At 44.8% G+C, this 24,759-nt stretch overlaps 1 protein-coding gene across 1 annotated transcript in view; it reads left to right on the top strand.

Annotated features, from left to right (window-relative positions):
• The window catches only part of GRIP2 (glutamate receptor interacting protein 2), a 416,235-nt gene that overhangs the window by 122,336 nt on the left and 269,140 nt on the right, over positions 1-24,759 (top strand). The window lies entirely within an intron of this gene.

Below are 24,759 nucleotides of genomic sequence, written 5' to 3'. Positions count from 1 at the left end.
CTGACAGCAAGTGTGAAAAATCCGGATGTGGGGCAGGGGGAATAGGCACCTATATAAGACAAAGCCCCAAATATCGGGGCTGTCTCTATAGAATCGGGAGCTCTGGTCACCATACTGTGTATTCTCTACAGCCTTCTCTGTTTTCCTGTCAGGGTCTGTTCCTAATTAATCCATCCTTTCCATGTGCCCTTCGGAATGTAGGAGTTTACACTTCTTCTTGTTCTCTGATGTATTTCTCTTCCCCAGAGAGATCCAGTCAGGTGACACATTCACCATTTTAAAATATAAGTTGAGGGCTCTCCTGGCTGTGATTTGATGTTTGTGGTTTGTTTCAGCCAGCTTTGTGCAGCTCTGAAATGTTTGAATAACAGGGGAGGGAAGAGTGATCTGGTGGATAAGACAAAAGATTGGAAATAAAGACACTTGGTTTCTCTTCTGAGCTTGCTACTCAAGCCTGCTGTGACCTAATCACTTAACCCCTCTGTCCCCTGCTTTCTTCATTGGAAAAATGGAGACAGTGATACTTCTCTACCTGCCATGTGAGGCTAAATTCTTTAATGTTTCCAAAGTGCTTTGAGATCATTTGATGGAATGTGCTTTAGAAACAAATGAGTAATGATCACACTAGAAAGATGGGGGCTGCCTGGTTAAAGCAGATTGGAACAGGAGGGGGAAGAGTATCAGACAGGGATACAGTTTACCCAAGGCAGGGAGTAGAGGAGGAGGTCTACCTCTGCTTTCAGCCAAGGAGAGGGAGTGAAATGTGGTCGCCATTCACATCTCTGCAAGTGCCACACCAGGGAAACTGCTTATTGTTTCATGTTTTCTCTCTCGATTTTTTTTTTAAATTTATTTTCACTTCTCTCTTCGTTTTGTTGTAAAAGCTTCTTGATTCAGCCCATTCCCCCCCCCCCCCCCCCCACACACACACACACACACACACACACACACACTTCTTTCTATTTCTCTCTGTCTTGGACAGAAACATGCACACACAGAATTCCAGTTGTGCACAGTTACTCTTGTTAATAAAAAATAAAAAACCCATCCTTTTGCAATTTAGTATCGAAACCTGTATTCGTATGTGTGTGTGGTGGTGAAGGGAAATATGAATTGCCCAGATAACATGGCTTTGGCATCCTTTCATTAGAGCGCATGCAGTATATAAAACTATAAAGAGATCATCAGGGCAGGTTTAATGGCATAAAAGCTTTTGTGCTGCCACGGTAATAGTATCAAATCTGAATAAATGTGTTTTATATTTGTGCTGGCTTTGGAGCACTGAATCTGTGATTGCAAGGAATACAAAGCAGGGAAAGTAAGTTTGAGAACAGTCTGGTGAAACGGAACATCACTAATGTCTGTTAGTATCCATGGCCGCCTCGTAAGGAACAGAGAACTCTCGGGGTTGGGAGAGCAAAGATGTTTAATCCATAGCTGACAATGACATCGCACCCCACATCTGCAATTTGAATCTTGTTTTAGTGACCCACTCCTTGGCTCTCTATTGACTGGGCTGTCTCTTAGATTAACCTTGAAAGCCATTCAAAAACTCCAGCTAGTGCAGAGTGGGCCTTCTTAATCCAGTGGGCCAGCTAGAACAACCTGCTACCCATGTTCTCTTCCCTGCACTTGCTGTGTATAAACCTCTGGCTGAAATTCCAAGTGCCAATCAGTATTTAGATGGTCACATCATTGGAATAGAGACTGTCTCACGTAATGTGTTTTTTGTCTGCCCTTTGCGACTGTAGTGACCTATCGTAAGACATGTCAAACGCACACAGATACTTAGATTGTAAACTCTTTGACGAGGGGACCATCTATTTATTCTGTGTTTGTACAATACCTAGCACTTTGGGATCCTGCTCCATGATGGGCTCCTAAGCAATACGATAAAACAACTAATAAATAACAATAGGAATATAGTGGTGGTAGCCCTATCAAGGCATGCAATAATAATCATTGCAACTTGGGCATTATTGACTTTAACCCCATTTGGTTTGGAGGTTCTGTTCAAAACAGCTTCCAACATTTCAGCTGCTTCTCTAACCTGTCCCCATCTCTTGCTTTGGTAAACCTGGGTGAGACAGTCCAGAGAACGGGCTTTCTGGAAAGATTTCTGATACTCTTTGCTTCCCATCAGATTACAAGAAATCCACCTTGTGGGGCAGCAGTCACCACTCATATGTCAGCATTTGCCAAGTTACGCACAGTCACCAATTACTTGCTATTTTATGTGGGGGGAAGGGCTGGCATCTATCTTCAGTACCACTGTGCTAAGAGTAGCAAACGCTTGTTTTTGCCAGTAACAGCTACTGTGTTCTTGGTGCCTCCGAGGTGCACTGGAATCAGTAAGTGTGAGAATGGGGGGAAAGGGACTTTTGAGCCAAAAGAAGTTAAACTGTCATGAACGTCCCAAAAGATTCTGTTTTGTTTACATAGGACACTGGCCCGGTCATCAGGTCCAGTCGCCTGCTAGCGCAGGCTACCCCATTACGTAATCCAATTAAGAAACATATCAAGCTCCATCATAAAACTAGTTCAGTGTTTGCCCCCCTTACTGCTATTGGAGGGCGTGTTCAGCCCCCTCCCTTTTTTTTTTCTGGCTCTGCTTTCTGTGAATATTCTAGCAAATAAGTTTACTTGTGAAATTCATATGAATGATCGATTGCAAATCATTCACCCAGCTTTGCGGAATATAGAATGAGATAGGAAGGGTGAAAGTGTTCTGGTGTATTGATGGGAATAATTAAATAGAAATAACCATAGGTGGTTGTGTTCTCCATTCTGCTTTCCCTGCCTCTACAGTCTGACTAGAGCGAGGCTACATTTCAGGTTATAAATTCAGATTGGATTCAATTTGGCAATTGTGAACTTTGGATAAGAATTTGCAAATCTGAATCTGTCTAGCCCATCTGTCTGGTTATTCCGGTGTCTCCATTAAAGTCAGGTAGTTAGGATATGCTCAGTTCAGACAGGTTGAATTCAGCGAAGGAAAAAACAGGTGAAAATGAAAAATTATAGGAGTCTTGTATCTGTAATGAAATTCTTCCTCCCTGTTCATCTCCTCCACTGACTCTTATGACTTCCTAAACTGGATTTTTAGAATACTGGTGTTCAAAGACAGCTCTCCTTTAACAGCTTCAGGTTCTATCCAGCCTGCCAGGCATCTCATCAAAGCTGGATATGATATGGATATGGATGTGCAAAGCTGGATATGAAAAACTCCTATTGATTAATCTAGTCCTCCCCCATCCAAGCAAAGCAGGATTGTTTTTGACATTATCTCTGCCTAATGCTTTGTGTAGCTCAAGCCTTCTCCCTTCAGTTCCTCTGCCTTCAGCCAGGGGAAGCATAGGAGGAATTTGGTTGAACAACAAGGTGGCAGTTTCATTGACCCACTCAAGGAGACGAGGTGTATTGCTATCCAGGAGACATTAAGAAATAGATTGGCTGAGGGGGGAGCTCAGTGTTCATAGGAAGCTTTCTAAGGCTTAAACTGCTGAGTGATGACTGGGCCACTCACCTCATATTTAAGTTTCTCTCTTGCTCTCTCTCTCTCTGTCTTAAGTCTTCCTCTTTTTACAATTTCCATGTGAATTTATTACTGGTGAAAGGTGCCAGATTATAGATATCTTCGTAGTAGCTGTGATTAAAAATTTCCTTCGGCACTGGAAAGGCTCCTCTTATCTCTGGGTAACTCTACCCTGAGTTTGTATGTATTTGAGAGAATAAATGTTGCCAAATAGGAATCATTTGGGTCCATTTTTTAATACAGTAGCTGGAATGTTTCCATTCATTTTCTTAGCACACTATAAATATTCATGTATCTTACATCTTGTTAAGCTTCACTGTAAATATGTCAAGTATCTTTTTCTAATTTTCACATCTATGCAGAAGTTTGTGGATTTGCATTTTATAAATATTCAATAAAACTTTTGAACTGAAGGGGCTGGATTGAGAGGGGCACTCTCTATTTATCTACTAAGCAGGTAGTGGCGGTATAAGCTCTTCCCAACACTGTCCCATTATGGAGCCTTACCCCTTATGTGGACAAAACCCCTTTGGAATAATAATTTTGCATTTATATTACACCTTTCATCTGGAGTGCGTAAGTGTTTTCAGGCAGACGCCATTGTTATCCGTGAGAAACTGAGGCACGTGACATTTAAGTGACTGGCCCAAAATCACATAGCACAGCCTGGAATAGAACCTGGGCTCTTGACTCCCAGCCCCTCGTGCTAACTTCTGGTGAAGGAGAAGGAGGACAATCTTGTAGTCAAGGCACTGGTCTGAGACTCGGGGGTATGGCTTCAGTTCCCTTTTGACCTTAGAAAAGTCACTTAATCTGTCTTTTGCCTCAGTTCCCCATCTGTGAAAATGGGATAATACTTTCCTACCTCACAGATGTGCTGTGAAGATAATCCCTTTAATGTTTGTGAGGGGCTCATACTGCGGTCAGACCTAAGAACTAAGAGCTACAAATACATCCCGTTACCGCCCTTTGGGATAACTGGGTAGATAATTCTCTGGTGAATTCATTTCTTGGCCTCTTGGTTGAGATTGCCAATATGGGAGAGCAGCTAATGCCCATTGTGATATTGGCTTCTGTGATGTGGACCCCCTTCCCTAATACGTAAGGAGAGCACTTACTCCTGTTATTGAAGTCAACATAAGCTGCAGGGCTAAATTCTCTATCTGCCTCTTGTACAATGTTCCTCATTCAGTAGTCTATTGACTTGGAAAGCCTCTATTTTAACCACATAGGCCTGCAGGTTTGCCTCTGATAGCCCCCACTGGTGTCACTAAGTTAATGTGGTCAGAGTCACTCTGTCCCAGGATCTGAGGAGAGATTTATGAGGAGCAGATTTATAGGTGCTCAGTTTTTTCTCTTGAGAACCTGGAAATGGCTTTGCGCCATTTCAATAGGCAATTGGCTTGACAGTCTGGAAGGGGCTCTGCTTATTATTCTATGAATGTAGGAGAGATCAATGTATGCCTGCATGGAAACATGAGGATAGACGAGGGAGTAGCTGAGTCAGCCAGTCAGTCATTGTTTGAATTGGGTATAAACTGATGACCTGAAGTTAACATTGACGAGCACTGACTTATTTCTCTAGCTCACTGAGCACTCAGACCCAATATCTTCCCAGCAGTACAGAGCCTGCCCAGTGGCAAGGTACACAAGTAAAAGATGCAGGATAATATATATTTATATTCGCTTCGCTGTACAGTACATTACACATGCACATAACTGCCTTGGTCTTCTGATTCATGCTATTGCCAGAAACTTCTATAAAAATACAGCCTTCTCCTTAATACATACATTACTATCCTGTCTTTATTTATGATGATACTATTTACTATTATGATACGTATTTATGTGTTATTTTGCACTTAAAAACTTTAGAGACAGGTGTCTTACAGATGCCTAGGTAGCTTATTTTGTTGAGTTTATCGTGTAAATGATAATAATGATTGGAGAAAAAAGGAAATGCACTAAACTGAACTTAGTAATTGCTATTTATTTGTCATTAAGGAGTGAACAAAGCATGAGTTGAACTTTGTGAGCTTGATATCTGGCAGGGATGGGGTTTTTTGTTTTTAATGTGGATTTAATAAAAAGTTCCCACATTTCAAGATATCTTACGCATTAAGTTTTTAAAAAATGTGTTCCCATTTTTGGTATTTCCTAAATTTTGTTGTATTTACATGTTGCTTGAGGTTTTTTTCTTCCCGTGATTTGCAGCAGAACCTCTAGTTGCTACTAAGGTGGGAAATCAGTTCTTTATGTTCCAAATATTGTTGATTTTTTTCCAGTGGAGTCTCCTTGTCTCCCCAAAATTCAGCTTTTTATTATACAACTGTGTATCAATTTCTCTTTCTGAGCTAGATTCCAATTATATTTACGTGTCTATGTGTGTGTGTGTGAGAGAGATTATATATAGTATATTTTTGCTCTTTGTAGCTTATAAATATGCTTGGATTACCATGCAAGAGTCTGAAAATCTCTCCCAAAGGCTTTGGTTTATAAGACTGCAGCAGAATTGTCTGTTTGTTTTATTCCAATAGAGTTAGTTATTATTTGTAATTTGTTACCGATCCACATGCTGTTTGAAGGAATCACGTAGTAAAGCTGGTAACTGGCCCACTTTGTTCTCTGCAGCCCCCTTTCTCTCTCTTGCTCTTTCTTTTAAATAATGAATTGGGGTTTTTCCTTTCTTTTCAGGCGATATATGGCAGTAAATCCATGAGTGCGAGAGAGCTGAGGTCTTGCAGACTTGCCTGCAGGGGAGGGTTCTGCTACCACTGTACTCGGCTCATCGAGAGAAAGGGCAATTTGAGAGGAGTTGCTGGCATGAATGAAGTCCTGCTCTGATTCCTCTTGACAGCTCAGATCACATCCAGAAGGGTTTTTGAACAGGAGTATGTCTTAGCCATTCACTCACATTGCTGGCTCTGTTGTGAAGAATGAAGCTTCCCAAGACATTAAATACCCATTTGAAAAACCACCATCTCACAGCTCTGTGCCCTGTTATAAAGTCTGAGTCTAGTCATTTGCAAAGGGCAAGACTCTATATTAGGTTGAATCAGGTGTAGTCAGTGCTGGGATGGGCGACCTCTCAAGGAAAGTCCTGCTACAGGAAGTGGTGGTGGTAACCCAGGTGGAGCTCTGCTCTGCGTCAGTAATGAGCTAGTGCCCTGATATGGTGCTGGGGAGCAGCGTCGTGCTGGAGGTGCCTTCTTTCAGGTTGGATTTAAACCAAGGATTCCCTGAAAATGTTAATGAAATTATTAAAGATCCCGTGGTCCTTTCCCCAGCATACAGGTGCCAGCTATGGTGCCTTAGCTTGATTCTAAGTCTATATTTTGCCTGCCTTAAAACTTCTCTTTGCCTTTTCCTCTGGATGCAATATTCTCCTTCACTTCCTGTCCTAAAGTAGTAGGTAGCACTCTCGTACACTGCTACGCAGATGCTACTTATCACCCCAGGGGTAACACCTGGGATAGAATGTTCCATAGGTATCGTTCAGTCTTGCCTTGCTAGTGGGGAAAGGGAAGTGTAAGGCGATGAGTCACTTCTATGCTGGGCTCCAGCCAATCCGCAAGCCAGGAACTGATCTGGTGATTCCTGTGGGGTTTATATACCTGCCCTGGGAAGAACGGCAGCTCAGTCTGCTCAGTGTCACTCCAGCACTTGGAACTCTCTTCTGCCTGACTGTGGCAACAGAATCCCCAAGCTGTAGCCTGCTCTAGCCCTGCTCTTGCTTCTACCCTATTCCTAGTCCTGCTCCAACCCTGCTCTCGCTCCAACCCTGCTCTGGACTCCTGATTCTGGCTCTGACCGCTGGCTCCAACCACTAGACCTGACCATCCTCATCATGGTTTGTGACAAAAAGGAGTGAATGAAAAACCAGGACTGTTCCAAAGGAGAAAATGAGTAGTCGCATATCTCCTGTGAGTTCCCATATCTTCCCAGGAACCTGCCCTATTTGAAACCATTACCAATTCTTATGCAAGGGCTGAACCATCTGCCAAAAAAAAGTGGGGGAATTGCTATATATTCTCATCTTGTTGGACGTATATAGCGATGTGTGGGAATCAAGGGGACAGGACTGGACTGGTTTCCTTGCAAATGTGGGATATGGTGATCCCAAGCACAGTTGCCTGACAATGATATGACCCTAGTGATTTCAAAACTACAATAGTTGTGCTACTCCCTTAGGTGCGATGCCCCAGGTAGTGGCCCACACCTCAACTCAGCTCCACCAAGAAGAATTACCAGGCACCCTAAGGGGCAGACTTGCATAGGTGTGACTGTGTGCCATGTTTGCACATGGATTGCTCCTGTTGTGTGTGGAGTGGCTGTGTGTGTGCAAATGGGTCACGAGGTTATGCACCTGCAGTTTTGAGAAATCTGGCCCTGACTGCCTGTATGCAGGCTGAATGGGAACATGATTGCTTTATGGAACTGCAGCCAATTGTTCTGCAAAAAGGAAGAAAAAACCTTTCAGCATCTAGAATTTATCGTTGAATGGGTTCCACAGACCAAACATGCATATGGGCCTGTCTCTCCATCCATACGAGCAGCCCTGCCAGGATTTCTGAATATGGACAAAGTCAGTGTTGCTCTTACTGAAATTTGCAGCTGGATTTAGGTTGCTGCTTTTGTTTGTTATTTTGTTTTTGTTTTTTAAATAGTAGCTTGTTAATTGTCGCCAAAAAATGAATCTGTGTGTGTTCTCCTAAAAATAGCAAATCCATAAATGCTTTTGTGTTTCAATAATCTCAATTTAGTGACCCGCAATCTATAGGCAAAGGCATAAAAGAAATCATTTGCTTTTTCTTGTAGGAACCAGATGGTTTAGTTCAATCTCTGTGACTTTCTTCAAATGCAATTGTTTTGCAGAGGTTCAGTAAGAAATTTGTTTCAGGAGTTCAGGGATGGAAGGACCAACCTACGTGACTAATCAGGGTGCAAGAAAAAAGGAATGGGAGTGAGAGGAGCAAATAATTTGTATCAAGTAATTTATTCCATGAATTTGACTTCCTTGTCTCACTGTGGAAAAAATTGCAAAATTCCCATATTTATTCAGCACTCAAATCTAATAGCAAACTTTTTCAGCCTATACTTCTTGATCTGCACCATGTTATTGGACTGTTCCTTACAGCTATTTGCAATTCATGCTGTGTTGGCTGGTTACATAAGTCTCATGGCGTTGGTTCTGTTCCCTGTTTGGACAACTTATGTAACTACTATCAATAGCATGAATTTTTAATACCCTATCTGAGTGTAATGTTTGCAAATGGCTAGTTTGTAGTTGGGAAGTTGTGGCCTGCAAATATTTGCACATCTGTGTGTAAAATTTGCTTTCCATAGAGAATTCACACTAGTAAACCTCTTTCAATAGAATACTTGAGGAAAGTCTGCACAAAAGTAAAGTATAATATTTAAGCACCAGAATAGGCTTCCAAGGGAGGTTGTGGAATTCCTGTTGTCATGCTGGCTGGATTGGGGGGAGGGAGGGCATTTATTACATTATTTAACATCAGTATATCAAAATTATAATAATTCAGATGAGCTATGCCATGTCAGATACTGTTAGAAAGGCTATAATGTGCTAAATAAGATGATAATGTTTATGTTAATGTGTTATATGTGTAATCGAAGTTATGGATATGGTTGATATATCTGTATTTCAACTTGTGCTGTGTCTGGGCGACACCCCAGACAGGATGGCTGCAGCAATAATTTACTTAATGGCCCATTAAGAAATTCACACGTACAAGGGGCCCAGGACTTACTCATGTGACTCTGGACTCCATTTTATTCCTGTAAAATTCCACAAGCAGCATGGCCTAGGCCAAAGGACATAAAAGGCAGCTGCACGACATCCATTTTGTCTTTAGTCTGTCTTTAGTCTCCAGCCTACCTCTGGATCAACTCATCTACAACCAAACTGAACTGAAGCTGTGAAACAAAGGACTGAGACCCATCCAGGTACTGGATGTATACCAGAGGGACTATACAAGCCTGCAAACTCCCCAATTCTTCTGGAAACCTGATATATATGGACTTTCAAATCAATTGTATGTATCTGATTGATTTAATCCTTTAACATTTCTCTTATAGTTTTTCTTTCTTTTTATAATAAACCTTTAGTTTTATTTACTAAAGGATTGGCTGGCAGCGTGGTATTTTGGGTAATATCCAAACTTATATTGATCTGGTGCTGTGGCTGACCCTTTGGGGTCAGGAGAAACCTTTTTGGTAAAGAGCATAGAGTTTTAAATAACTGATCTCTTTACTGGACCTATTGGCTGATTGGGAGCCGGAGACTGAAATGCAGTAAAGGGGGTTGTGTATATTTTTATTTTGGCTTCTTGATAACCAGTGTGGGGAATCAGAAGCACTGTTTGTGGCTGGTTGGGAAGTCTGACTTCAGTGTCACCCACCAGTGCTGGGAGAATCTGCTCTCCTTTTACAGCCTGCCCTGACCTTGGCATTTTCAGGTGGCTACCCTAGGCACGGATGGATCACACCTGTCATTGGAGATTTTTAAGCACAAACCTATTAGGGATGGTCTGGGTATGCTTGGTCCTGCCTTAGCAAAGGAGGTTGGACTAGATGGCTTCTCGAAGTATCTTCCAGCCTGTGACTGGGTGCTGGCTGAGCCCAGAGACTCCTCCTTAAACAGGCCCTATAAAGGCTCACAGGAAGGTGATCAAGGGACTGACCAGAGGCTCACTGAAGGGAGGTGGCAGGAGCAGTAGCCGGAAGGGGTGAGGGGTCAACCTGAAAGGGAGAAACCTCCATTGGAGAAGAGCTGCCCTGATCTGGTGGCTGAGACTGGCTGGCCCCTGGCTTGAGACTGCACCTGTAAATAGTTGGTGGTGGGAAGAAAAGCTTGTAAATAAAGAGCACTAGTGGGAGCTCGAAGCTGCATCTGTGTGTGGTTTTTTGGGAGAAGAAGCCCAGAGCAGCAAGGGGGTGAGGACGGACCCTTTATACAACCCTATGTTTTTATGATTCTATGAAAGGGGTGCCCAATACACTCTAGTAAAACACAGCCCACAGTGAGTGCCCGGCTGCACCTGGTTCCTAGGTGCTACAAGAAATTGTTGATGTTTGAGAAGCGATTGGAAGGAGGAATGAAGTGGCCTGTCTGACAGTTATTGGAAGTCCCAAGCATACCGAAGAGGGAGGAAAAAACCGTGAAGGCAAATGGGAGGAGTGATGGGGAGAGAGGCTTGTGGAGACAAAGGGCTTGTCTTCACCTGCAGCGGTGCAGCTGCACTATATGCTGTGCTTTAGTGAAGACGCTCTTACGCCAGCGGGAGCTTCTCCTGTTGGCACAGTTAATCCACCGCCCCGAGAGGCGGTAGTTGTGTCGAGGGGAGAAACTGTCTATATAGCGCTGTCTACGTGGAGGTTAGGTCACGATAACGACGTTGCTCAGGAGTGTGGATTTTTCACACCCCTGAGCGACGTAGTTATACCAGTATAGGTCTGTAGTCTAGGCCGGGCTGGGTAAGTGAGAACACGGGAGGCGAAGAGGGCAGAGGGAGAAGGCGGGGGTGGAGCTGTCAACGGCTGTGAAGGTGAGGAATAGAAGCTTGGAGTGGGGCTTCAAGAGCGCTCGGTGTTGGCCTGCCTCTGCTGCCATGGAAGTCCAAACTTCTACTGACTTGAGTGGTTAGGCCAGTGCTGAGCACATTCGGGGGTTTATAGCGGGGGTGCTGAGAGCCATTGAACCCCAGAGTAACCGCTGTGTATAAGGGAATCCACCTCAAGCCAGAGGCTGCGGCAGCACCCTAGTCCCAGCACCCACGAGCACGTTTGACAATCCCAGGCTTAATTTCTGTGTGGAAGACCAAAGGAAGCCAGTGGAAGGATCCAAGAAGAGGGGCCAAGTGCTCTGACTTGCAGGAGCAGACTGGGATCTTCGCCCCCCATGTGTTGCATTGTCACAGGCTCAGATGGCTCCTTTAAGGGAACTGAGTGTTGCCCCCACATGTAAGCGACTAGCTGCTTCCCAGGTCGGGGGGGAGAGAGCCTCCCTAAAGAGATCAGTTGGGGAAAGAGTTGCAGGAAGGATCCTGCAGGAGACCCTTGGTTAAGGAAGGGGCCTGGAAGGGGAATTTGCACGCCAGCTAGGTGCAACACCTGGCTTCGGATAACTGCTATGTAGGCAGCAGGAGAAGCCTCTGAGGCAGACACCTTAGGCGGGACCATGTGATAGGGTCTGGTTTACATGTTTTAACGGATGTTTAATTATGTTTGTATCTGAACAATAAATACATCCCTGGGGAAAGGGAAGAAAATACTGATGCTGTAGAAAGCTTCATTGATGCAAACGGCTGCTAAGCTGCTCCTCCAGTGTAGATGACAGTGGGGAAACTGAGGCCGAGAGTGTGTCCAATGCTGGGTTTGGAGAGAGCCTGTTACATGGATAAACTGGCACCAGTTTGGAGGAGAAGGTGGAAGGCTGGAGTGGAGAAGTGTCCCACATTTGCCTCCATTGCTGAACAACCAGGGGGAGGCAGAACTAAAGGAGAACACTGTGTCCTATTGTTTTGGTCATCGTAAGTGGAAATCTGACTTAGCCACAGGGAAATGCGTTGTTGGTCAGCACTCCCCAGCCTTGACACTGGTTATTAGTGGGATACTGGGAGAGTAAGTGTTAGGAATTCTCTGCCAGGTAGATAAATAAAAAGGTCTGTAGAACCTGAATGTCCTTTTCTGCTCTGTAGTTGCGTAGATAAACCCCTCTCCCTTTGTACCTAAAAAGACCAATGCTCCCAGAGGTGACAAAGGGTTTGCCAAACACATGGCTGGGAGCTTCTGCTCCCTTAGGACATGACACAAGTCAGTGGCTGGTGTAGCTCTACGTGTGGGTGAGTTTATTCCATTAACAACCTGGGTATGGAGCTAACACTGCAGAGTGTGTCAGTGTAATACGCCATGATCCTAACAGTGAAGCTCTGTTACAGCTCTCAGCTTTGTCCAGAGCACACAGTCAGCGTGGGATCTGGCACGGTCCAGCCCAACTGGTAATATGTGCTGAGGGCTAGTGTAGGACAGGGTGCTGCAGACTGAGATGCACCATGGGGAAACTTGTTGAACACCTCTCAGCACTATAGCTGACGAGACACCTATCACTGTAGTATCTGTGCACAGGAGTTATTTCCAGGGCACGGCTGTGAGGTAGCAAAACATTTTACACACTGGAGAGAGATCAAATGACTGCTGTGCCTGGTTTCCGCTGCTGCTGCTTCTCTCTTCACAATGAAGAGCACCAAATTCAATCAAGGGTTAAAAGAAAAGGGAAATTTAGCAGCTCGGTTTGCAGGAAGCATGAGGATGAATCACCTGCCTTCTAGTCGTCTCTGGCTGATTCGTGCTCATGACACTGACAAGAACCCAGCTTTCCAGCATTGCTGGCATGGTTAGAATCAGGAAGCTAGCTTGGAGTGAAAAGCTCTGGATATAGGCTTTGTAAGTAAGGAGAGGTTTTTCTTCCCAGCCAGAGGATAATTTTATTACTACATGGAATAACTGTGATCCCACAGTGTGGTTACAGGACAACAGAACTGAAACCTAGAATGGATAAGTGCTTAAGGAACAACAGTATCGCAGGATATACATACCTGAAAGGCAGAGGATGGAGTGAATAGGTTTCTGGGGCCAGATTTTCAAAGGTATTTAGGTGCCTAAGGATGCAGATAGGCACCTAGTGGGACTTTCAAAGGCAATTAACTCCCATTGTTCCTTTCCACTAGCTGGTGATGGATTTTCATCCCATTGGTATGGGTAATATTTGTAAGAGTGGTACTTCTCGGCAGTGCTGTCTCGTAGGACAAGCACTAGGATGGGTGTCAGGAGATGTGGGTTCTATCCCCAGATCCATCCCTGATCGTCTGTGCCCTTGGGCAAGTCTCTGAACCCCTGTACCTCCATTTCCCAATATGTAAAATGGGGATAATGAATATTTACCCTTCTTCTGTGAAGTGCTTTGAATGTCTCTGATGAATAGCACCATATAACTACAGGGAGCTTACAGAGTTAACATGTATGGTCTTGATGCAATGGGGTGGCCATAGGGAAGAAGGATCTACATAGTGGGCCATCTCATTGTCCTTGTGATGAAACAAGGACAATCTGACGACAATGGGTCAGAGATTTAAGGGAGCAAACGAAGGAAATGAAAGTGAGTTGTTGTTTATGTTCCAAATGAAGCACTCCGTTTCCAAGGACAGAATAAGGTACAATTAAAGTAATAGAATCTGACATCGTAACAGACAGGTGCAAAGGCTCGTGAAGCTGTGGAAGTAATTGTTTTGACTCCTGTACTGAAAGGCCAGGGAAGATGAAGTGCTGAATGATATTTTTCCGCCCCCATCCCTGCATTCTCGTTCCAACACGTCACATAACTCAAAACATCACCCTTCCCACTGCAAACCCAGCTTGAGAACTGTGCAGTCTTGCCTCCTGACTACTGCGGGCTAGTCCTGTAATAATCAGCTAGTGTTTACTTAACGGGGAGTTTCCATAGAAGGGGAGAACGTTTTGTTTCGAAGGAACCCCAGTTAGTTCCTGTTTTTAATTCCTCTTCTCCCAGGCTCACGTCCCCACAACACATTTGCCATCCTTCCAAGCAAGGATAAAAGACTCCCTCTTGGAGCTGGTCACCATCACTTAATAATTGGACATGGGGTCACCTCTGTGCTTTACAAAACGCACTCTGCCTCACACCTAAGGGTTACGTTCTCTGCCACTGATGCGCCCCAGCCCCAACCCATGAATCAAACCATGGTCTTCCGCATAGCAGAGGCTGAATCTCACTGCCCTACACCACTACTTTGTCCTCTTCCCTTCCTAGCTCTCGTGCACCAGCACACTGATGCTATGTGGGTTCCCAGCACCTCGAGGGAGATGTTTTAAAAAGCAAACTAACCCTTTACCATTAATTTTAAAAACAAAATTTTTTTCCGGAGTTTGTTTTTAATTTTCAGGAAATGAGCTAATTACTACCTGGCTGATGCATAGGAGTGGCTCATCGGGGTTAGCAGAGAGAGAAAAGGGAGGTTTTCCAGCTGTTGATGGCACGTCAGCTTGAGAATTGCTTTCCCCAGGATGCTACTCACCACCCTAACACCAGAATCCACGTTTTGCTTTCATCCCTCGCATGGGCTACTGATGTGACCTGATTTTCCTCCTACTGGTTCCTGACCTGACCCTCAGGGCGGGAATCAGCAGGAGAACGTGGGTCACATTGGTAGTTGAGCCCATGGCAAAACCACTGTGGAAGTCGAGGAAGCTGACAAGAAGCATGGGGTGGGGATGGGGGTGTGCATGCTGTGATGTCTTTCCCCCCTCCCCCTGGACTGGTGTGTAGCTGTGTCACCCATTCCTCACTCCTGTGCCCCGACTTACCCTGCTTTGCTGTGTGAACCACCCACTCCGGGGTCAGCCCATGCTCAGCCTCCTGCGGGTAACCGGTCCCTGACCTAGTGAAGGAGCGCTTCAGGCCAGCCACTTGCAGGATAGACCCCCCAGCAAACACCCCCAGTCCCAGGTACAACCCTGGGAACTGCCGTCTTGCAGGGTTCAGTGCTGCACTCTGCACCCTGCAAGCTCATTTACACTTGTCCATCAATTTATCAAAGAAATTGATATGCACCAGCATGTCACATGTGCATTGGCGGTTTACAGAAGGGTCTGTGGGAGAAAGGAGCTGTGGGAGGGAACAGGTTGGCTGTGAGAACAGAGACAGGCTGGACCCACACATTTTGGATCAGGATCTGTATTTGCACCAATGCTTTCCCAACACAGACGAGATCTGTTTCTGACCCGTATCTTTGGGAGAGGATGGTTCATGGAGTTGGGAGATGAGAGACAGTACTGGAGACAGCTGTACTTGTCTTCAGTACCTTAGCGAATAATAGTGCAGAGAAGGGAGAATACTTAGAAAGCTGACGGGTTCAGAAGTCTCTGGCATCAAGCTGCAATGCTGTCAATACTTGTGTGTAAACTTGGAAGGTTATATTTCCAGCACTGCATTATAATGAAAGCAGTGGAGGGACATTTATATCCAGCACTGCACTGTTTAAGCAAGCTACAGCAACTTCTTCTTTGGCTGCAGAGTATAGGGAAGCAACTAACATTCACAGAGGTGTGGGCTCCTCTCTCGCGGGACACTCAGATCTTTAGCGCCTATTTCCCGTCTCCCTCCAATCCAGGGAAGTCTTGTGTGAAACATGCACATGGTTTCAATTTTACATTGCTTTCCTTCTGAATTCAAAAAGAATTGGAAAAAAGACCATTAATCTGAATAGTAATAGTAGATCCATATATAGTGCCTTGGATCTGAGGATCTCAAAGCACTTTGCACACATTAAGTCTCACATCCTCCCTTTGAGGGAGCAAAGTTTGATTAACCTCCTTTCCTGGAAGAGAAGAGTAAAATGGGGAGAGGTTAAGTGACTTAGCAGAGGTTGTATGGAGTCTCTTGCAGACCTAGGAATAGAAATCGGGGCTTCTGAGGCCTAGTCCTGTGTCCTAGGCACAGAGAGAGGCAACCAAACTCTGATCATAAGTGAGCGCGCCGGAATCCGACGTGGAAATGGTGGCTTTCTGCCACTCCTGATTTGGGCTGGAAGTAACCTATGTAGAGATGTACCAGCTCTCTGAGCCACCAACCCTCATGGAGGAGGGGACTGGGTTTTGTTTGGACTAACAGTAACTGCATTCTTTGAACATGTTGTATGCCGAAGGCCAGCTCTAATCTATTGTTTTATTTAGCATTGCTAGTAGGATCAGGCTGTTTCTGTTCAGCATTATTGATTGGTTTTGGTAGCAAACTCGCAGCAGTAGAATGCAACTCATTGCTCACCTTTCAGACCAGCCCTGCTATGCCATAGGGCAGACATGCAACTCTCGGGGGGAAGGAAACAAACCTTGGTGTGCGGTTTAGAATCAGGCAGAAGATTGTACAAATTGCACCATAATATGATATGTGACTGACTAGTAAACATAGGCTGGGTCTCAGTGGTCTGTCCTTGCTCCTTTCCTGATGATCTTATATCGTGCCACCTTGGTGCTGATTATTCTCCTCTCTGCCACTCCCCATCTGTCCCAGCCTATTCTTTCTGACATCGTCTCTTGGATGTCAGGCCACCATCCCAAATTCAATCTTTGTAAAACTGATTTTCTCCACTTCCCCGCCAAGTCCTTCTCCCCTGCTTCCCTTCTCTATCTCTGCTGAGATCGTCATGATAATTCCTGTCTCTGTGACCCATAATTTCTAGTGTCCTCTAGTGCTCTTCTCTCTCTCTCCCCCTCCCCCATGTGCAGTTTCTTCCCAAATGCTGTCATTTATTCCACTTTAATATCTTTAAAAGCCCTCCTTTCCTCCATGTTCCCGCAGCTGAAAACCCAAAGTCATCATGGAAAATAGTATCAAATTGTACTCTGTACCCAAAAAAAAGGTGATGTGTTTTGTGGGCAACAGTGACCAAATTAGGACTCAGTTGCTCCTTTTTGGGGTGGCAAACCTATGTCTGCAAAGGACCATGCCAGGCAGGATGCATTTTGTTAGCCTCTTGTCTCTCCAAACTTGGGCTAGAATTCAAAACTTCCTGTCCTGGCTGCTAACAGGAAGTGTAAAGGAGGCATAAGCATGAAAAACAACAAAGAAAAATATTCTCTAAGCTTCTTTGAACAGTGATGAAAGAATCAGTTTGTATCTGAGGCAGAGATGCAGGTCATGCCCCCATCGATGCTGCAGAACGTGTAGCTGTTGAAGAGTTAGTTGGATCTGATCCCTCTCGTGCATCTTTAATGCCCTTGCCAGATTGGTTCTGATTTCTTAAACTTAATGGTCAGCGATGATGAGTGAAGCATAAAGAAAGTTGCTTGATTTTTCCGATACCATGAGTTTGCTGTGTTCTCTCAGTTCAGGAAAACTCATGTTCCGATTTCTAACCAGAGCAAGTCGGATGTGACAATCAGTGGGAGGGAAATAAATATGGAACTCCGAAGTTGTTGTTTTTAGAGCCAGCAGCAGTATCAACCCGTCACATAGCACGAGCTAAGCAGCATCTGTGTTGGACGGGAGATCTAGGAAAGAACAGGTGGTGCAGAGAGCTGTACTGACTGCCACTCATCCCTCTGGGTTAGAGCTAAACCAGAGTCTGGGAGAACAGACAGGCTTTGTAGTGTGACCTGAAAGTCAGTGAGTCAAGGCCTAGGGGAATTGAATTCGAGTCAAAGTCCCCGCACTGAAAGTATCGTGTCTACAAGTCCCTCATGATTAGATTGGGGGCTGTTCGCTCAGGAGCCTTCGCTGATCTCAGCTACTGCTTTATTACATGAAGGAAAGGCAGTATCCGAGGTAACGAGGACCAGCCCGTGTTCTGAAAGGGCTCGTAGGTGAAATGCAACACCTCCAGTTGAAGAAACAATGCAGATCGAGGGTGCAACATGAGCTCAGACAAAAAGCCCCTCGATGGCTAGGCCTCTGTGTTCTGCCCAGGCTGAAGACTTGTGCAGTTGGAAGGCATGCTCCCATGTAGCACACACTGCAGCAATCCAACCTCAGGTGACAAAAGCCTGGATCACTGTGCCTAGGTCCATCCCCCCAATCTGAAAGAACAGTTCATAACCCTCTAGCCACATGATCAGGCGCACTCCTGGCCACTGCTGTTCCTGGAACATCTAGAAACAGACATTGTCTGGAAGAAGCCCTAGGCTGCAAACCGAAGTGACAGCTATTGGAGACGCCACCCCCTGTATCACGTCGCTATGTCCCCTATTGGCTTCACATTCCTGTCGAGCAGTAAGAGCCACAAACTAGAGCCCTGCCTGAAAGGACAGAAAACAGTCTCTCAATACTAACCTCAGGGTCTTCTCCACCGAAACTAGGCACCCCTTCATGATTCCATCTCTTCACCGGGATTTAGTTGTGCAAACACCACGTTTTGCTCAACAGCATCACAGTCAGCTGATAAATCTAAAGGAATCAGCACAGACACTTGATTTTCATCCATCATGAGTAGCAGATCATTGATCAATGAAACCAGCACAGTCTCTGCACCATCTCGGTCCCCCCTTTCCCCCCATAAAACCATCTTTGAGAAGTGTGGCCACTACAAATCCAAAGGGGAATGGTGGTTTTGTTTTGGTGGGGGTTTTTTCTTTGTTTGTTTTTTGCAAGGGATAGTGTCCTTACCAAATCCAAACGTATGTAATGTGAAACCCATCTAAGTCACCGGAAAGACTCCCATTTACTTTGATGGGCTTTGAATCTGGCCCCAAGTTGCTTTCTTTCCCTTTTATTTTCATTTGTGTGTTGTTTCCCACTTCTTGTCCTTAATAATAATAATAACTAATAATCCCTGTCATCAGTAGTTCTCAGAGTCCTTTAGAAAGGAGCTCAGTAACATTATCTCAATTTTACAAATGGGGAAACTGAGGCGCACAGTGGTAAGATGACTTGCCCACAGTCACCCATCTGGCCAATGGCAGAGCCAAGAATAGAACCTAGGGTCTCTGGAGGCCCAGTCCAGGGCTCTGTCCATTAACCGCACAGCTTCTTAACTATTGGGTGGTGTTGCAGCTACTACGGAAGAGCTGTTCTTTTTCCATCCCAGAGGTGACTGCTTTGCAGTGCTATGCAAAGTGATCTCTGCATATAATCTTGAACGCCTTTTGGGACCTTTCAGGGTATAAGGAGCTGTTTGTTATACATGTCAAACAATAACATTTTTGAATGCTGACAATAAATATTTATGGATTTGGTAGGTTTTCCCTTGGGGTGAATTATATCCCTTTCTGTTTCACATACAAAAGACTGCAGGCAGCAGACATTTAAGTTCATTCATCTACAAGTTCATTAACTTGATTTAATTTGCTATCATTATTCTGTGAAACACATTTGGCAGCTCAAACGATAACCTACTGGACCAGTCCTGCATGCCCCTCACTTCCATCGATTGTCCTTTTGACATTGTCGCTGGGAATGGGGAATGCAGTGGTAATGCCACATGAAATGTCAAGCACACAAAAGCTCTATTAGTTTGTACAAGCAAAGGGCAGATTGCACAGAGCACCTTCACTTAAAGGCTATGCTGAATGCGAAATCCACAGTGCAAAAACACGGAGGTTGTGGCATAAGCCTACACAATGCAGGAAATTCAAAGTGAAGGTAGTTGCTGCAGCTATGTCCTCTAAAGATTCTAGGGATAAACATCCAAGTGCTTTTTGACTCGGTTGCTTTGGGTGGTGGTTGCTTGAGGTTTCTGTTTATTTATTTTTAAATATTGGGGGGCAGCACAATCTGTATATGAAAGAAGTCTTCTACTCCCTTCCTGTCTGCTCCCTTCCAGTCTATCTGCTTTTGAATGTGGATCAGCCACTGAATGTTGTTGATTCCCCATGCCTGGTTTAGAGTTAGGGTGAGTTGGCACAGTCATAGGTTAGGGGTCTATTACAGGAGCGGGTGGGTGAGGCTCCATGGCCTGCATTGTGCAGGAGGTCAGACTAGATGATCATATTGGTCCCTTCTGACCTTCAAGTCTGTGAGTCTGTGATGCATGAACAAGGAAATCATATACACTTAAAATATCCCCTGGGAAATTTCTCTATATAGAGAGCTCGCGGAAGCTTGTCTTCAAACCAGACAACATAGGGGACTGAAGGCAAACTCACCCCTTCGGGTATGCATGAGAGTTGAAGCAGATAGAGACGTTGTATAGGATTTGTCTTTACTTTAGACGGCACGAGAGATATGCAGATCTGGGCAGAATAAGAAACACCTGCACACAAATCCTGCTTCAGTTTCCTCACTGTGCTTGCACGTCCTTTGAGTTTTGGGTCAGTGTCTTTTCTGGGTTCCAGGACCCTCTCTGGGACTCCATTCCCCCAGGTTAAACTTTTCTTCTGAAACACGGAGTCACTGCTGACCCCTACGGTTTCTTCTAGTTCTGGCTGGTCCTGTTGTCCTAAGGTCTCCTTTGTTCCCCTCTCAGTCCTTCTGTGAATCTCCCTAACACCTGGTTGGTTTGTTCCCTTTCTGGGGAAATTACACTTCTCCAACCCCACTACCTGCAGACAAACTCGATCTGGTTCCTCTAGGCTTCTGCTATCCCATTGTCCTGAAGTGCTCCAGTTTCAATGGGAGCTATTCATGTTAATGACTCTCCATTGTCCCTGGTCTGGGAGGGTCATAATCCCAGGCCTGATAGTAGGTGGCGGACATCCTACATTCACTGAGGCATTCATTGATATAGCAATTTTATAAAGTCAACCAGTATTCATAAGTTGTACTTAGACAGATCCCCCAAATCTTCACAGAGATCTTCTTGTCTGACCTCCTGTACAACACACGCCAAAGGACTTCCTGAATGAATTCCTTTTTGAACTAGAACATATCCCATGCCTTTATCCTGCATATCCTGCAGCCCTTCTTATCAAGTCACTATGCTTTTTAGCTGATGGGACTTTAGAAAGATTACCAGCTGTTTGGAGCACTGTGTATCTAACCCCACCAAATGCCCAGGCCTTGTATTGCTTGTCTTGTAGGTGGCCCCTAACTGTATAGAAAGCTCTACGTGGTCAGATCCTCATCTGGTGTAAATAGGCATAGCTTCTTTGAGCTCACTGAGGCAATGTCTACACTACAGAAGCTACAGTGGCACAGCCACAGCGCCATAGCTATGCTGCTGTGAACGCATAGTGTAGACGCAGATTACAGTGATGGAAGGGGTTTTTCCATTACTGTAGAAACACCACCTCCCTGAGTGATGGTTACACCAGTGGTTAGGTGGACATAGCTACATAGCTTTGGATTTTTCAAACCCCTGAGCACCGTAGCTACGTCGACCCAAGCTTTGAGTGTAGATCAGGCTTGATTTATTGTAACGAGATCTGTCACTGCATGGTCTGCCCTGACCATTTTGGCCATGTCATGGATATTTTGGGACTTGAATTTTTAAACCAAATCTCGGTGATGCAAAAGTACAGCCATTGGACGTAGTAAAATTTAAAATTACCAAAATGCCACTTAAAAATCAAAAAGCTAGTTACTTTGCTGAGAAGAATGGGACTGGCTAGCTCAATGCATTGGTAACGAGATGTGGAGCCTTTCCTCTCTCGGTTGCCAGTTTGACTCTAGACCTGATGTAATAAAAGCACCTCCAAGTAATAGTTCATCTGCTTTCTCATCCCCACCGGGAGCCATAATAAATCCTCTCTTGTTGACGTAACACTTGTCCCGGCAATAGATATGATGCCACACACAGAGGAGGAAGATTTAAAGAAAGGAATAAGCAGTAGGAGAGGTGCAGATGAATGGGTCTCCATTGCAGACCCCCTTTACATATAAACACCCGTAAGTTGTTATAACAGGTGAAGCAGAAGAACAGAAAATATGATATGATATACTAGCAGAATAAACTCATTGCTTCAAGTTTTGCATAACAAGCTGAGAGATCCCTGTGATCTTTGAAGGCGGAAGAACTACCGTGGCATAGGAACAGGTTTCTCTGGCTGCAGACTCATTCCGAGGTAATGGATGAACAATTGTGCCAGGTTTTGGATCTCCTGTATCCACACTCAGGACCCGTGCATTTGTTCATTGTGATAGAGCCCTAGAGAAGCTTATGCATTTAACATTAGGCAGCACCTAATCTATATAGACACTATCTCAGGTCAGACCCATTTTTAACACCAGCCAGACAGCGCTTGGAACCGTTTTGTAGGAATTCTTGCATGATTTTCCTGGGGTTTTTGCTGATTTATTCTAGCATCTCTCCAATTTGCCACTGAAACTAATTGCTGTTTTACCAGAACTAAGTGCATCATGAAATCAAATTTAATTCTTCCTTGTGCCCTTTCAAAAGTAAATTAGGATTCAAAATATCTGGAATTTATGTTCAAATCTGGAAAGCATTTAAACATTGGACTGTTTAGCTGAAGTTTATCTGAACTAGCTGATTGTCTGTTCTCAGCAGAATTGAGCAAGGAATCTTAAGAGAATGGCCCATTGTGTGAGATTTCTGCTTTGGTTGGTTCAGAGGTATGGTATCCAGAAGCAGAACCTCAGCTGGAGAATTTTGGCACTTGTGCATTGATCCTGGAAGGAAACTGACATGAAGATGCCCAGGAAGATGACAAAGAACAAGAGAGGAACTGGTTAGGTGAACATTTCTTAACTTCCCAAAGGTCACACTTGGGTTCAAGTCTATAAGTGGACAAAGATGTTTGTTTTTTTATTTTTTCCAAGCCAGCTCAATCATCTCTGGTCAGTTATAACTAAGTTTGTGAGAGAGATTTATTTAGCAATTTTGTTTCCGGTGTATATTTAACAAGGTTATTTAATTGATTACAAATCTAAGGTGATTTTTAAAGAAGTTCTGAATTACTGCCTGTATTATCAGATCACCGAATAATAGTTTTTAGACACAGAAAAGACCCATTAACTCATCCTTTCCACCTTTGTTCCCCACCCCTGGCCAATGAAGAAGATATTTTCCCTAGAGCCTGTTTTCCAGGGCTGTAACCAGCCCAGATTCTGAGACATGTTAACCTGGAGCCCGTTTGAACCAACATTTCTAATGTTAAGCTAGTCACAGCAGCTTAACCTTCCCCCACCGTACCTGCTCCTGTGTGCATTCGTGCTCACGCATACATATGAAATAGCTCTGGAAAGCGTTTATGTGCCAAATCATGATAAATGACAGAAGGGTGACTGAATGGTCACAGTGCTGTTGACTGTGTATCCTGTAGCACTCTCTCTGAAATGAAATCTGTGCTGTCTAGTAGTTGACACAGGGATTTTTCTGGGCCAGGGTTCCCAGTTCCACATGCTTGTTTCAGACAAACCCCAAGTGCAATTCAGATCACCCAGGCCACCAAACAAACAAACAAACAAAAAATTCCAGTGGCTCCAGTCCCTGTGGTGTGTTTTGGTGTTGTGTCTGCCAAGGGCCAGGATGCATTTGATTTCTGTACAGTAGAGGAGGGGGCAGATCGGCATCAGGCATCACACCATGAGTGTCCGTTTGTGTTGCAGGGAGATCTGAATGCTCTGTGGTCTTGTCTACACAAGAGGGGCTAGAGTGGCATAGCTACAGTGCCGTAACACCACTGACCCGGCAGTGGAGATGCAACCCACAGCGACGGAAGGGTTTTTCTGTTAATGTAGAAAACTCACCTCCCAGAGCAATGGTAGCTAGGTCGATGGAAGCATTTTTCAATGGACCGAGGTGTGCCTACACCAGGGCTTAGGTCAGCGTAAGTAAAACACTTGGGTGGGGGTGGATTTTTCACACTCCTGAGCACTGTTGTGATGTTGAGCTAAAGTCTCAGGATAGACCAGGCCTAAAAGTAGTCAGCATTAAGTTAAAGAAGGAGCAGCTTTATTTAACCCATCCAGCACATGCAGGAGGTCTCGTTAGAATGGTCCAAGGGCTAGATTCACAAAGGGTCTTCAGCGCAGTGGTGCTGAGTGTCACCACACCTCACTTTTAAGCGCCTAGCAAATCACTGAGATACACACAGCCTGAGTTTGGTGTCTAAATTCCCCATACGAAGAATGAAAGAGAGAAGAACCGTCTCTTGGGGTAGGTGCCCAGGCTGTTTTAGCAAGAAGCCAGGGTGAGTATCTTCACCACTTGGCTAAAGAGTTACGAGGGAGCGCCGCCTCCCTTTTGTGTAAGCTTGTCTAGAGGGGCTCGATGCGGTGGGCGAGATCTGAGCATGCCCGTAGGAGAGTAAAGCCGAAGCATGATTATATTCTCTTGGTTTGTGCATCCCTCTGGGGTTTAGGCTCCTGGCCACCCGACAAGGGGCTGCGGTGCCTATGTCCATATGTGGAAACTAGGCACCTAGGGAACTTTTACTGCAAAAATGTAGGCACCTTCAGGATTTGGTGGCAGCTGAGCGGGGGTTTGGTGAATCCCAATGGAGCCTGATTCTGACATTGAAGAGCCTAAAGTGGCAGTTAGACGCCTACGTTCTTTCGTGAGTCTAGCCCTAAGACCACATACTAATACAGAAATGATTCATAGACCACCTTCTCTGCCATACATGAGTACATAGAGCAGCTCCCGTCCATTCACAACTGCAGAGCCACCCCGTCCCACCGCTGACCATGCAACAAACCCCTGGCAATGACAATTGTTTACATGGCAAAGTAACATTAGGAAAGTATTTGTAATGTATTTGTAACACCATGTAACCAGGTGGTTCTATGT

Source organism: Emydura macquarii, unplaced genomic scaffold (assembly GCF_026122565.2).
Source record: "Emydura macquarii macquarii isolate MOO-44397 ecotype Brisbane River unplaced genomic scaffold, CSIRO-AGI_Emac_v2 contig_968, whole genome shotgun sequence".
Lineage (NCBI taxonomy): Eukaryota > Metazoa > Chordata > Testudines > Chelidae > Emydura > Emydura macquarii.
Note: the sequence above shows the minus strand (reverse complement) of the source record. Positions and strands in the feature narration are given on the sequence as shown.